At 43.1% G+C, this 13,016-nt stretch overlaps 1 protein-coding gene across 2 annotated transcripts in view; it reads right to left on the bottom strand.

Moving 5' to 3' along the window:
* The window catches only part of MRAP2 (melanocortin 2 receptor accessory protein 2), a 59,707-nt gene extending 50,926 nt beyond the window's left edge, over positions 1-8,781 (bottom strand). Inside the window, exon 1 of one of the 2 annotated variants that reach the window (XM_066254211.1) lies at positions 8,637-8,781. The gene's annotated coding sequence lies outside the window, so the exon portion shown is untranslated. Of the gene's footprint in view, positions 1-8,588 lie in introns of both variants that reach the window. The other variant, XM_066254212.1, reaches the window with a different exon arrangement.
* Positions 8,782-13,016: the final 4,235 nt, after the last annotated feature.

Here is a 13,016-nt window from a genome sequence, read left to right as displayed (position 1 = left end):
AAGAGAGTCTAAATCAGGCTTCCTAAGGATCTGACTTTGCTTCTCGCTGAAGCCTTAGCCAGATTCACACAGCAACTTTATTATAAAATCTCATGGCCAGGTTAATTAGCATTTTAATGGTACTGGGAAACAACCACCCTTTCCATTTTAATTAGTGTAGTATTTTTGAAGCACTTGGCACAACAAGACTCAGGAGAGTGAGACCAGCAGTTTCTTGAATGCTTAGAGGATGATCTGGCACACAGCCTACCTTGTAGTTATTGCTCACGGCATCTGTCTCCAAGCAGCACACACTGTTCTTTACAGCCCGGAGTAGGATCATTCTTCTGACAACCAAGCAAAAAGGACAGAAATGGGGTATTTCCATCTCTGTTCCACAGAAAAGGAAATTTAAACCAAAGCAGTGGTTTAAGAGCTGTAGACAAAGCGGCAGGAGAGCTAGACTTTCTGACGATCAGCTTATCCTCCCAAGTCTGGGATTCTCAAACTAAGGATGTGCCTTTTCCAGTTTCTCCACCTGCCCCCCGCCCCCAGCTGCTACCTCATTACAGGCCCTGATCACAAGAAAACCAGAGCTTGTAGACAGCAAAGGCGGTCTGGCTCCAGGCACCCCGGGGCTCCTCACTTGTGCTGAAGGGTCTGGCCACAAGGGCGCCAGAGAGGGCCTTATAAAGTGCAGGACAGACACGAGGTCCCCCGTCTGCTTGCCTGGGACAGAGGATGGCAATAAACCCAAGCCTCAGGCATATCCTGCATGTTCTCCTGGAGCATCCATTTGAAGAGAAGAGTTGGAGGATTGTTTTTTATATTAAATAAATACAGCTATGTTACAGAGTACATTGAAAATGAATATTTAAGATAAACATGCACTTGCTTCTGGAAGCCTTGACCTCTGCTTCGAACTCCCAGAAATATGGGTGTAATTATCTCCTTTCTTACTGAGGTAAATTGTTGGAAGTTTAAAAGAAGCTCTGATAAGAATATGTATAGGGTTACATGATAGTTTCCAGATCTTCATCTTAAATTGTTTCTTTCCTCTTTTTTATTTCTTATACTAGATAGAATTACATTTTTCAGGAAAATCTACACAAAGGCTTGTAGAAAGACAGGTTATGTTGACAACTACATATCCTCACCCATCTTCTAATTTTTCTTTCTTCATCAACTGGGCAACTTCAGAGTGAACCCCCAGGAAGCTGCCCCCTTAGCATGTCCTGCCTTTGCCTCCAACTGTCATTCTTGCTCTTACCAAGGACAGGCAGGCAGAAAACAAATGCATCTTCGAGGAGAACTATTTGAAGCTTATAAATTATTTTCACTTGAAGGGTTATGAAATGTACTTGTGTTCTTCTCTAGTCAGGCAAAAAAATTGCGTAGATCTTGGGAACACAAATACAAGCAACAATTAAACCCAGACTTTAAAATCCAGAATTTTAAATTTTAGTCTCTCCTACAATAGATTCTCAGTTTCTGCTTTTTTCACTTCACGTGTTAGCAACACCATCATGGATTAAAGAATCACATTTGTAAGGAAGGAAAAAGCAAAAATGCATACGTTCCCCTCTTTCCAACAGGGCTAAGCGTCTCTCACACTCCAGTCAAGGAAGAAAAAATCACTTTGTACCTTGAAATAAGCCAAAAATAACATGATCATTCTGTCTAAAAGTTGGTCTCCAAAATATATAATAAAACCTTGAACATGTCTCATAAGCCTGGACTCCCTAAGAAAAAAAAAAAAGTATTTTTCCAACTGCTTGCTATGTGAACGTTTGAAGATTAAGTCGTGACTTTGGGGACTATGATAACTGCGTGAGGAAGTTGTTTTCAACCATGAACAGACTAACGTCTACTTGAGAACCTTGGTAATTTTACGGAGTATTTTATTTCAAGTACTTACTGTGTTTTTATCTGATGAGCCAGGCTTCTGAAGCCCGACTCCTTTGCACTCTAAAGGCTCTTATCTCTAAATCTTCCACTGTCTGAAATACATGTAACAGCAAGGAAGCGCACTGTACTCTTCCCTGTTTCAACTGAAGCACATATAATCCATACTCTCTGAGCTGACACAACTTGTGGGATCAATAACTTTATTTTTCTCTTCCACTGCCCCTTAAAATGCATTCTTGGATCCATCCTCCCTGCCCTCAGACCAACACTAGAGCAGATCCCATGACTCTCTACTCAAGCTACTACTTCAAAGTTCCAAAAGAAGTAAAATGTACAGTGTGTAAATAAAAGCAACTCCAACTTCATTATAACACTAAATCTCCTACCCAGTGCCAGCAAGGTCCTGCTGCATGCTGGCCTCCTGTAGGGACTGGGGGACAGCTGGACTATTTTCTCTTTTTCCACCTTATACCCAACTACTGATCAGCTTATCACCCCTCCAGAATCAAAGCAAGAGGATAAGACTGTATTATCTGTCTTCACACTATTTATGGCTGCTTAGTGATATTTATTTTCCTACAACTGACTGGTCACTCCTACCTTAACCTCTAGATTTCTGGGAACTCTTAGCTGCTGGGGTGCCCTTACTCTCTGGCTGAACTTAGAGTGGCCCCAGCTAACCTTCTCTCCCATATGGCCCCATCAGGTCCTCAATACATCCTCAGGCATTCTTCGTCCTGACAGACCCTGGAAAAGCAAGTGATCCTGCTGCCCAGGCTACCACATGAGCCCACAGAGTAGGAAACACATGTACAACTCAACCAGTGGTGCAACAATAGCCCCCACACTATGTTTGGAATAAAGGAAGTGACAAAAGATCCCTTTGAAGAAAAAGATTCCTTTGGACAAAGTCTTCTCTTTCAACTCTCATATTCTTGAAGTGACCAATGGTTTTCATGAGTTATAGAAAGTTCTTAAAGTTTTCATGAGTTATAGAAAGTACTGAAATTTGTACTTGGTGATAGAACACTTTCCTTTTAAATTTCACATTAACTTGAATAATTATCTCAATAAAAACTTCGATTTAGTACCCTATTTTTTACACGTACATATAAATGATTAGAATAGCTTGTTAATTTCCAATTATTGTTCAAGTTCACTTTTCTCATATATGCAATAAAATTGAGGAATTTGAGCATTGAAAGGGGCATTCAGAGACATAAAATTCAACATAAAATCCTTACCCAGTTTGGAATCCTCTCTCCTGTCCTGACAGATCATTCAGCATTGGTTTGCTCAGCTTCTGAGAACAAACCTAATCCCTCTGCCTCGCTTGTCTGAGGACTGGCCCCATAACTGGACAAGGTTCCTTCTTACTAAGTTAAATGCTCCCTGTGCCTCATGTGGCCGGGCATTCAGATTCTCATCACCCAGGACACCGTCTTCTGGATAGTCTGAAGTTGGTCCCTATCCTCTATAAAGGGGCCACCCAGAATAGGACACTAGGTAAAGTGGGCCTGGGCTCCTTTAATCCAAATGCTGCTGGGCGGGGGTAGATGATAGTGGCTAAGGGCGCAGGTTCTAATGTTCTGATCCTTGCTCTACTACTTGCAGGTTATGTGATCTTGTGCAAATTACTCAGTCCTTCTGTGCTTTGGTCTTCTCATCTGATAAATGGTAATGGTGATCATTATACTCCCTACTGATGGGGTTGTTACAAGGATCGACATAAAACTGTGTAACACTCATAACTGTGACTGGCACATAATAAACTCCATATAAATGTTTATTAAAAGGCCTGTCCTTATCAGTGCAACTGCCATTTTCTATGGAGTAGCTACTTCATGTTATGTGTAGTTCATTCAGAACTTGGTAGCCTAGGGAAGCAGCCCAACTGTAGAGACAAAGGAACAGGTCTCAAATGAAAGAAGAGGAGAAATCTAAAAAAATAAAATAAAGAAAGAAAGAACTAAGTGAAATGGAGACAAGCAAACTACCAGATACAGAGTACAAAACAATGGTTATAAGGATGCTCAAGGAACTTAGTGAGAACTTCAGCATGAAAAAAGATATAGAAACTATAAAAAAGAACCAGTCAAAGGATACACTAATTGAAATGAAGAATAATTTACAAGAAATCAACAGTAGAGTAGATGAAACTGAGAATCAAATCAGCAATTTGGAATATAAGGAAGCAAAAAATACCTAATCAGAACAGAAAAAAAAAAAGAATTCAAAAAAGTTAAATAGTGTAAAGAGCCTCTGGAACAGCTGAAAGCTTACCAACATTCACATCACAGGGGTGCCAGAAGGAGAACAGGGAGAGCAAGAAACTGAAAACCTATTTGAAAAAACAATGACAGAAAACTTTCCTTAACAAGATGAAAGAAATAGACATACAAGTTCAGGAAGGGCAAGAGTCCCAAACAAGATGAACTCAGAGAAGCCCACACCAAATCATATCATAATGAAAAATGTAAAATGTAAAATGTTAAAGGCAAAGAGAGAATCTTAAAAACAGCAAGAGAAAAGGAGTTTGTTACTAGAGCTCCCACAAGACTGTCAGCTCATTTCTCAACAGATACGTTGTAGGCCAAAAGGGACTGGCAAGAAATATTCCAAGTGATGAAAAGCAAGGACCTACAATCAGGATTACTCTACCCAGAAAACCTACCATTTAGTATTGAAGGACATATAAAGAGCTTCCCAGAGAAGAAAAAGCTAAAGGAGTTCATTACCTCCAAACCAGTGCGAAATGAAACGTTAAAAGGTCTTCATTAAGAAGGAGGAAAAAAAAAGATAAAAAATATAAACAATAAACTGGCAATAAATACCTACCTAGCAACAATTGAATGTACAAATCAAAATAAACATACAAGCAGAACAGAAACAGACTCATAGATACAGAGAACATTTTGAGGGTTGCCAGATGGGAGGTGGATAGGGGGATGGGTGAGAACAGTGAAGGGATTAAGAAGTACAAATTGGTAGTTACAGAATAGTCATGGGATGTAAAGTATAGCATAGAGAATACAGTCAATAATATTCTAATAACTATGTATGAGGTCAGATAGATATGAGATTTATTGGGATGATCACTTAGTAAGTTATATAATGTCTAATCACTGGGGTGTACACATTAAACTAATATAATATTGTATGTCAACTGTAATTGAAAAATAAAGAATGATTTAAAAAAATAAAATAAGGCCCTGACCAGTTGATTCAGTGGTAGAGCATGAGCCTGGCACGTGGATGTCCCAGGTTCGATTTCCAGTCAGGGCACACAGGAGAACTGCCCATTTGCTTCTCCACCCCCGTCTCGTTTCTCTCTCTCTCTCTTCTCCTCCCCTCCTGCAGCCAAGGCTGGATTAGAGAGAGTTGGCCCGGGTGCTGAGGATGGCTCCATAGCCTCTGCCTCAGGCACGAGAATGGCTCCAATTGCAATAGAGCAAGGGCCCCAGATGGGCAGAGCATTACCCCTAGTGGGCTTGCCAGGTGAGTCCCAGTCGGGTTGCATATAGGAGTCTGTCTCCTCCTCTCACTAAAACATAAAATAAATAGATAAAAATAAAATAAATGAACTTGGTGGACCATTCAAAGCCCCAGGGTTTTCCTCTCACATGAAGCAATGCTCATGAGGGACACTCCTTCCTTTATTTTCAGTTGTTTTATTGCATCTGTTGAGGTGACACTGGTCAATGAAGCCATGCGGTTTCTCTTTTTTTTCTTTTTTCTTTTGTATTTTTCTGAAGCTGGAAACGGGGAGGCAGTCAGACAGACTCCCGCATGAACCCAACCGGGATCCACCTGGCACGCCCACCAGGGGGCAATGCTCTGCCCATCCAGGGCATCGCTCTGTTGCGACCAGAGCCACTCTAGCACCTGGGGCAGAGGCCATGGAGCCATCCCCAGCGCCCGGGCCAACCTTTGCTCCAATGAAGCCTCAGCTGCGGGAGGGGAAGAGAGAGAGAGAGAGGAAGGAGAAGGGAAGGGGTGGAGAAGCAGATGGGCCCTTCTCCTGTGTGCCCTGGCTGGGAATCGAACCCAGAACTTCCGCATGCCAGGCCGATGCTCTACCACTGAGCCAACCGGCCAGGGCCGCCATGCAGTTTCCAATGTACAACTCTACAACATATCATTTGCATAGAGTATCGTGCGTTCACCACTCAAAATCAAGTCACTTACTGCCACCATTTGTCCTACTTTGCCCCCTTCCAACTCCCCCACCCCCTTTCCCTCTGGCAATCATCATAATGTTGTCCATGTTTATGCATTTCTTTAACTCTTAATCCCTCCACCTTTTTCACCCAGTCCCCCAACTCCAATGAACTCTTTGGACCTAAATTCAGAACTAGACCTTCAGCACTACTGTGAGCTCAACATTATAGTATTTGTATCTCTTGTCTAGATATAAAATTAGTCTCATAGATTACCCTCTTAGATTTGTAGTTGCTACAACTCTGATAAATGTCCCCTCCATGTCTTTCTCTTGATGCGTGATATCCAGGAGATGCAGGGAGAAGTATAGAGCCTTTAGTATGTCCACTCCTCCCCCATCGTATCTTTAAAGACAGTATAAGACTTTGTCAAATGCCTCCGCGAAGGCAGGACACACTTTAGATTGTCTATGATGGAGGGGGGTCAGTGACTGAATTATTGGTAGGTCCTTTCCTTTGGAAGCCTCTGTGAAATATCAATAACAACAGCCACTAGGTATGAGGACTAAAGGGGACTTTGTGTTAGATAGAAAATAGCTAAGTTGCTATGACATGAGCATATTAAAAGGTCAAAAATAAAGAAATTAGAGATAAATTCTGATTGGCAAAATAAACTCCGCATCTCAGAACCTAGATAAATGGGGAGGAGAAGGGCTATGTTTTCCAGAATGGGCTGATGATACCATTTGCAACGTATAATAAAAGAAGGGGAGCCCCGCTGTGAGCAGAGTGGGGTTAGCCTGGAAAGGTGGAGGGGGGCAGCCAGGGATAGGTATGGATACCCACGCAGAGGTAGCAGGATAAACAGTGCAAAACAACACTCACAGGGAGGGGTTATGGCGCTGGGGCCTCACTTCCTTTTCTGCCCCTTCCCATAAACCCCTACCCCTGGGGCCATTTGTTAAAAAGAAATAATAATAAAGGAATTCACACACACACACTTCACAAAACCATACTTAGCCTTGCACACATACAATGCATTCTGATGTTTTCTCTTCCCTTCTAATGATTTCATATTTTAAAAAATGCTGGTGCAACTCTCTACACTGATGTCATTATCCTAATGGGCTATAACTCACATCTGAAAAATAATGGATATGGCGTGACCCAATCTACAGACCAGTAGGTTGCTGGAAAAGAGAAAGAAGTTAGTTTGGCATAAATTGTCTTTGTAAATTCTTTCGGAGGTGATCCTGGGCTATCTTTAAGAATTTACTCTGGAAGCTGCCAACATTTCATGTTTCCCTCCTTTGAAAAGTCTGGCTCTGCTCTCATCTCTGAAGCCTGCTCAAAGGTTACTGTGAAGCTTTCGCACTCTAGGATGCTTGTTATTTGGGCCTTGAACAAACCAGCCCTCTTCAGGGTTTGGGCTGGCCTTGCCATTTTGAAAAGAAACGGACTGGGAGCTCCTCTTTCTCCTGTCACCTGTTACTATCCCCTCCTCTCCCATAAACACTGAATGATCTTGCTGATCAGAACAAAACTCTGTTGTGGGCATCTCAGCTCATGGTGGCCTCTTGTTTTCTGGACTTATCCTTGTAGGCTCAGGTCAAAATGCGACCCATGTGGTGGACCTAAGGGACGTTAGCCTCACAGTCCTAGTTTCCGGACCCCATTATTAACTGGGGAACTCGGTGGAAAACTTAGTTAAAATCTCAACCTGATATTCTTCACGTGTAAACTGGAAATACTACCACTTACCTTTGGAGGTTTGGTGAGACTATTTACGGGGCTCCCTTCTCTTCCCCGGAGCAGCACAGGCACTCTCTCTCCCTCAAGCTATCTTTGCTTCCAGAACACTGCAGTGTTATGTTGCCATCAGATTAAACCCAGGCTACTGTCGGATTCCTCGTGTTCTCTTTGCTGCGGAACCCACAAAGCCTCAGAACAAGTTTCTAGTGAGGCGACTATCTTCTGTAATTAATTACGCAGAAAAGATGGAACAGAGAGAAAAAGGAATCCGATATTTCCGTTTAATCAATAAAATGACTTGTGGGCATGGTCCCTGTGCAAACAAAATGAATTCACTGTCAAGCAGGGTTCATTCTGAGAACCCCGCCAGCTGCAGGGGCGCGCACCCCGGCCAGCGGACAGAGCATTTCGGTTGAGCCCACAGGGACCCCACGCCCAAAAGGCCTCTCAGAGCAAGACAGACACACTGGTGACAGAGACGCAGAGCGCAGAAAGTTTTCTCACCATCGGGAGGTGTGACCCAGCCCTCCTAAGCAGAGAGGAGGAAACCCACCCAAGCCCCTGGCGGCGCCGCCGCTTCCAGACTTTTCTAAAGCCCTTCCGCGGGAAACTCACATCAGAGGGCCATCTGGAAGGTTTTAAACTCGGGCCCCCCACTTCCCTTGGACACCCTCAAACCCCAGTTCTCCGCATCCCACTCCCATCCCAGCCCCCCAAACCCCAAACTAAAACCCACCCCAGACCCAATCAAGCCAACCGCCTTTGTCAGAGCCTCAAGCACCCCCCTACCACGCAGCAGGAGGCTCGTCCGGGAAGCCCCCTCCCTCCCAAGGTTACCGCTTGGCGCTCGGGCGGGCGCAGCTGCTCGGAGGTGGAGGTGCGTGAGCTGCCGGAGCCGCCGCCGCCTCCTCCGGCTGCCCAGGGCTGGGCGGATCGCTCCCAGCTATGGTGCACTGCACGGGGAGGGGGCCGGGAGGGGACGCGCGCTCCCGACCAGAGGCGGTGCGGGGTGCAAGGGCCGCCTCCCCACCCGGAGGATGCCAAGGCCAAGAAGAGGTGAGCTTGGCAGAAACCTTTCCTGCTACAGCAGCCCTCACTCACAGTCAGGGTAAGACCTGCCTGGAAGAACGGAACAGAAATCTGAGAATATTCTTTAAACACACGCACAACCACACACACACACACACACACACACACACACGGAGATTCAAATAATTTAACAACCAGTTCTCTGCCCTAATGACTATTTTAAGTATAAAAATAAAACAAAACGGTATATCGAAAGGTAGTTTATTATTTCATGCACTTAATACTTAAATAAGAATAATACAGGAGATACAGAGAACTAGATTGTTATAAGAGTTTTAAAATATTAATGAAAAAATATTAAATACCTGACAAAAAACAATAACACTGTCATTTAAGATATTGGTTGGCATCCTCACTTGCAATTTTTTTCACCTATGGACAGAATAAACATTACCACAGGCACTTAGAATACACTGTTGAGCAGATGAACATTAAAAAAGAGTAAGGAATATAAATTTGTGATTTCCATATTGGGCGGCGGCCCAGGAGCCCACTTTAGAAGCCAGATTACAAGTGTCATTTTACCAACCAGTTCCCGAAACTCAACAAAAAATTAGCTATCGGTTCTGCCAAACCTGTGCGAACTGGCTGAGTCCCGGCACTGCACACACCCTCCGCAGCGGGTCCCTCGGGCCAACTTTGTATATCAGAGTTGACCTAGAGGGAGTAGGACAGCATGAGTAAGATTTATGAAAAATTCCTAGCAGTGAGTTCAAGTTCAGTAAGGGGAGGGTCCTCCATCATGTGGTCCTTAAATTACTACCTCAATTTTAGTTCTCCTGCTTCCTGGTACATACAGGTGCCAACGACAGTCAAATGTCCCCCCAAACAAGGCCCAAATAGGATAGGAGTGGGCCAGGAGTAGATTCAATTTAGTAGATGTGGCTCGCTCCTCACTTCCAGTAACTATTTATTAAGTCCATATTCCATGCAGGACACTGACCTACGTGCTAGGATACAGCCTGCTGGAGCCTATATTCTAGTAAAGAGACAGGAAATAAACATAACAAATAATTAAATAGTGTGTGAAAGGGCTCTAGCTGTAGAGAAAAATCACTCAGGAAGGGGGTAGAGAATGTTGATGGTGCAGGTGCAGTTTGAAATCGGGTTGCCTCCCAGTAAAGAGGGCTTCTGAGTAAAGATCTGAAGATGAGCATGCAAGTCACACTGGTGTCTGGGGAGAGCGTGCTCCACACCCTGAGTTGTTCCTTATTGTATGGCTCACTTCTTTTACTACTCACAGCCACCATATCAGCCAGTATTATTACCATTTCCATTTCACAGACGAGCAAGCTGTAGTATAGAGAGGTTAAACGAAGGCCCAAGGTCTCACATTAGTAAATCGAGGAGCTTGCCTTCAAGCTCAGGAAGCCTGCTGCCCCAGAACCTGAGCTTAATTTGACCATTCTGCAGTGGAGGACACGCAGCATCTCAGTACCCACGTGGGCTGCCCAGGGTGTGATTAACTCAGCCTTCCGGAGCCAGAAAAGGATTCCTGGAAATGACATCAGATTCACTGATATTTTTTAAAAGCTTGTGTGATTATTACATGTAAAAATGAAATAGTTTGCAAACCGTCTGTATGGCTGTGTGCATACACTCAGCCTCATTCACAGGCAGTTTAATCCCAGATGACATAATTGGACCGTCTGTGATGAGACTCATTAGTCCTTTGCTAATTCTCCGCATTGATTCCAGTTGCACATTCCTGTTCAACTGTTCTGAATGTGATTCATCCCTCATGGAGTAGAGCCTGTACCACATGTGGGCAAAGCGTGGTGAGCTGGACAGAAAGCAGAGTGACAGAATTAATGAATGAATGAAAATAATAAAATCTTACCATTGTGACAACATGGGTGTACCTAGATGGTATTATGCTAACTGAAATAAGTCAGAGAAAGACAAATAGCATAGGATGTCATTTATAAATGTGAAATCTAAAATAAAATAAAATAAAAAATAAATGAATAAAAAAACAGAAACAGATATGGAGAATAAGTTGATGTTTGCCAAAGGGGAGGAGGATGGGTGATGGGGATTTTATTTTTAAAAAGGAGAAAGAGAGCAGAGCTACAGAACTGCTGCTCTTGGAAGGCCAGTCTCTGCCTTAACTGGCAGAGTCAGACGCCCTCTTTCAGGCAGAGCGCCAGTGGCTCTGGAGGCAGGCACACGGTGCTGTGTGGCAAAGGCCACTACTTGTCAGCTTCTGAGGCTGAACCTGCAACTCCCAGTGGGAGGAGCCTCATCAATAGGATGGCGGAGCTCCACTTCTCTGCTAGGTATCTCTGCCTTCCCGTGGCTGCACCCATTGCCTTCCTCCTTCTCCTGATGCCAGCAGCAACTTCCTACCTTTCCTTCAAGGTCCATCTCAAAGAACTCTTCTTCCAGGAAGCCTTCCTCACTGCTCCAGCTACAAGTAAACGTTTACTCTAAAATCTGATACCTTTCTTTATGACACCTGTCATTCTAGAATTCAACTCTGTGATAGGTTCCTCCTTTTCCTCCAGCGGCCAGCTTTATATTTAGTTTCTCCACAGGCCTTAGCAGAGTGCCTTGCACCCAGTGGACATTTATAAGTATTTTTTGATTAATAAATTAATCTATAAGAACACAGCTTCATTGTCCCTCAATTTTTCCTTTTCATCCCAAAATTTCTTTCAAGCTCATAGATATTTAGATAGGGCTGAGTTTTATGTAGCTAGAGTTGAATATAAATTGACAAGAGTTTACCTTGACATAGATTCTATTTGCCCCATTCTGAAATTGGAAAACTGAGGTTTAAGAGCAATTCCCCCAAGGTCACAATACCAGCAGATAATAGAGCCAAGATTTCACCCAGGACTTTGACTCCAAAGTGCATGCTCTTCACCAGTCTCATGCTGCTCCTTCAATCTCTCCTTACATGCATTTATCTGAGCTTTGAACAACTATTTCTAGTTACCGATATCAGTTCTGCACCAGCCATTGTGAAAATAACAATGATTAAAGCACAGTTCTTGGAGAATTTGAGGAAAGTGGTCAAAAGTATAGATACAGACTTCAGTTATAAGTTCTAGGGATGTAATGATGACTATAGCTAAAACTGCTGTATGATATGTTGGGAATTGGTTAAGAGAGTAGATCCTGAGTTCTCTTCACAAGAAAAGACAATTTTTTCTTGTTTTGATTTTCCTTTTTATTTTCTCTATATGAGATGCAGGATGCTAACTAAACTTACTCGAGTGATTGTTTTACAATATATGTAAGTCAAACCATTATGCTGTATAGTAATATATGTCCATTGTATTTCAATAAAACTTGGAAAAACTCACAATTCTTGCCTTCAAAGTTGCTTGCAAAATAGTAGAAGGGGCGAAAAAGTTAGGAAATAATCAGACTTTAATGTTATATGTCTTATAAAAGAGATGCTGAGGGAGGGGGCTGGGGGAGGGGAAGGGCACAAAGAAAACCAGTTAGAAGGTGACAGAAGACAATTGGACTTTGGGTGATGGGAATGCAGCGTAATCAAATGTCAAAATAACCTAGAGATGTTTTCTCTGAACATATGTACCCTGATTTATCAATGTCACCCATTAAAATTAATAAAATTAAAAAAAAAAGATGCAGAGGCCCAGAGAAGCACTAGGTGATGGGGAAGCAGGAGACAACACTAAAGAGTCACTCAGAAGATGGAATGTAAGGTTAATTTTGAAGGAGATTGTGATGATGAAAAAAGGCAAGTGGTAGTTAGAGGAAAAATCATATGCAAAGACATGGAAGCATGAAAGAAAAAAATGCACTCAGAGAAGATTACTATAATTCAGGAGGGCTGCAGCATAGTGAGAGTGCTATTGAGAGAAGGCTGGAAAGGTAAATAGAGCCAAACCACAAAGGGTCCATAAATTAGCTTTATGGAGTCCATTAATCCCTGAAAATGCATACAAGAATAGATGTTATGAATGGAAAGTTTTCACAGGAGAGGTTTGATAAGTTTAGTCAAATTCTGAGCCAGGGCCAGGAAATCAGAAAGTGATTTTCCCTTGCCACAGCCACATCCTAACTGATGGACCAAAGGTAACCCCCAACGGACTGCATCATCAGCCAGGATACACTGGACATCTGGGTGTGGGTGCAAGACATGGGCCTGCT

Source organism: Saccopteryx bilineata, chromosome 1 (genome assembly GCF_036850765.1).
Source record: "Saccopteryx bilineata isolate mSacBil1 chromosome 1, mSacBil1_pri_phased_curated, whole genome shotgun sequence".
NCBI classification, from domain to species: Eukaryota; Metazoa; Chordata; class Mammalia; order Chiroptera; family Emballonuridae; genus Saccopteryx; species Saccopteryx bilineata.
The sequence above is the reverse complement of the archived record's forward strand: the minus strand, read 5'-3'. Positions and strand labels throughout refer to the sequence as shown.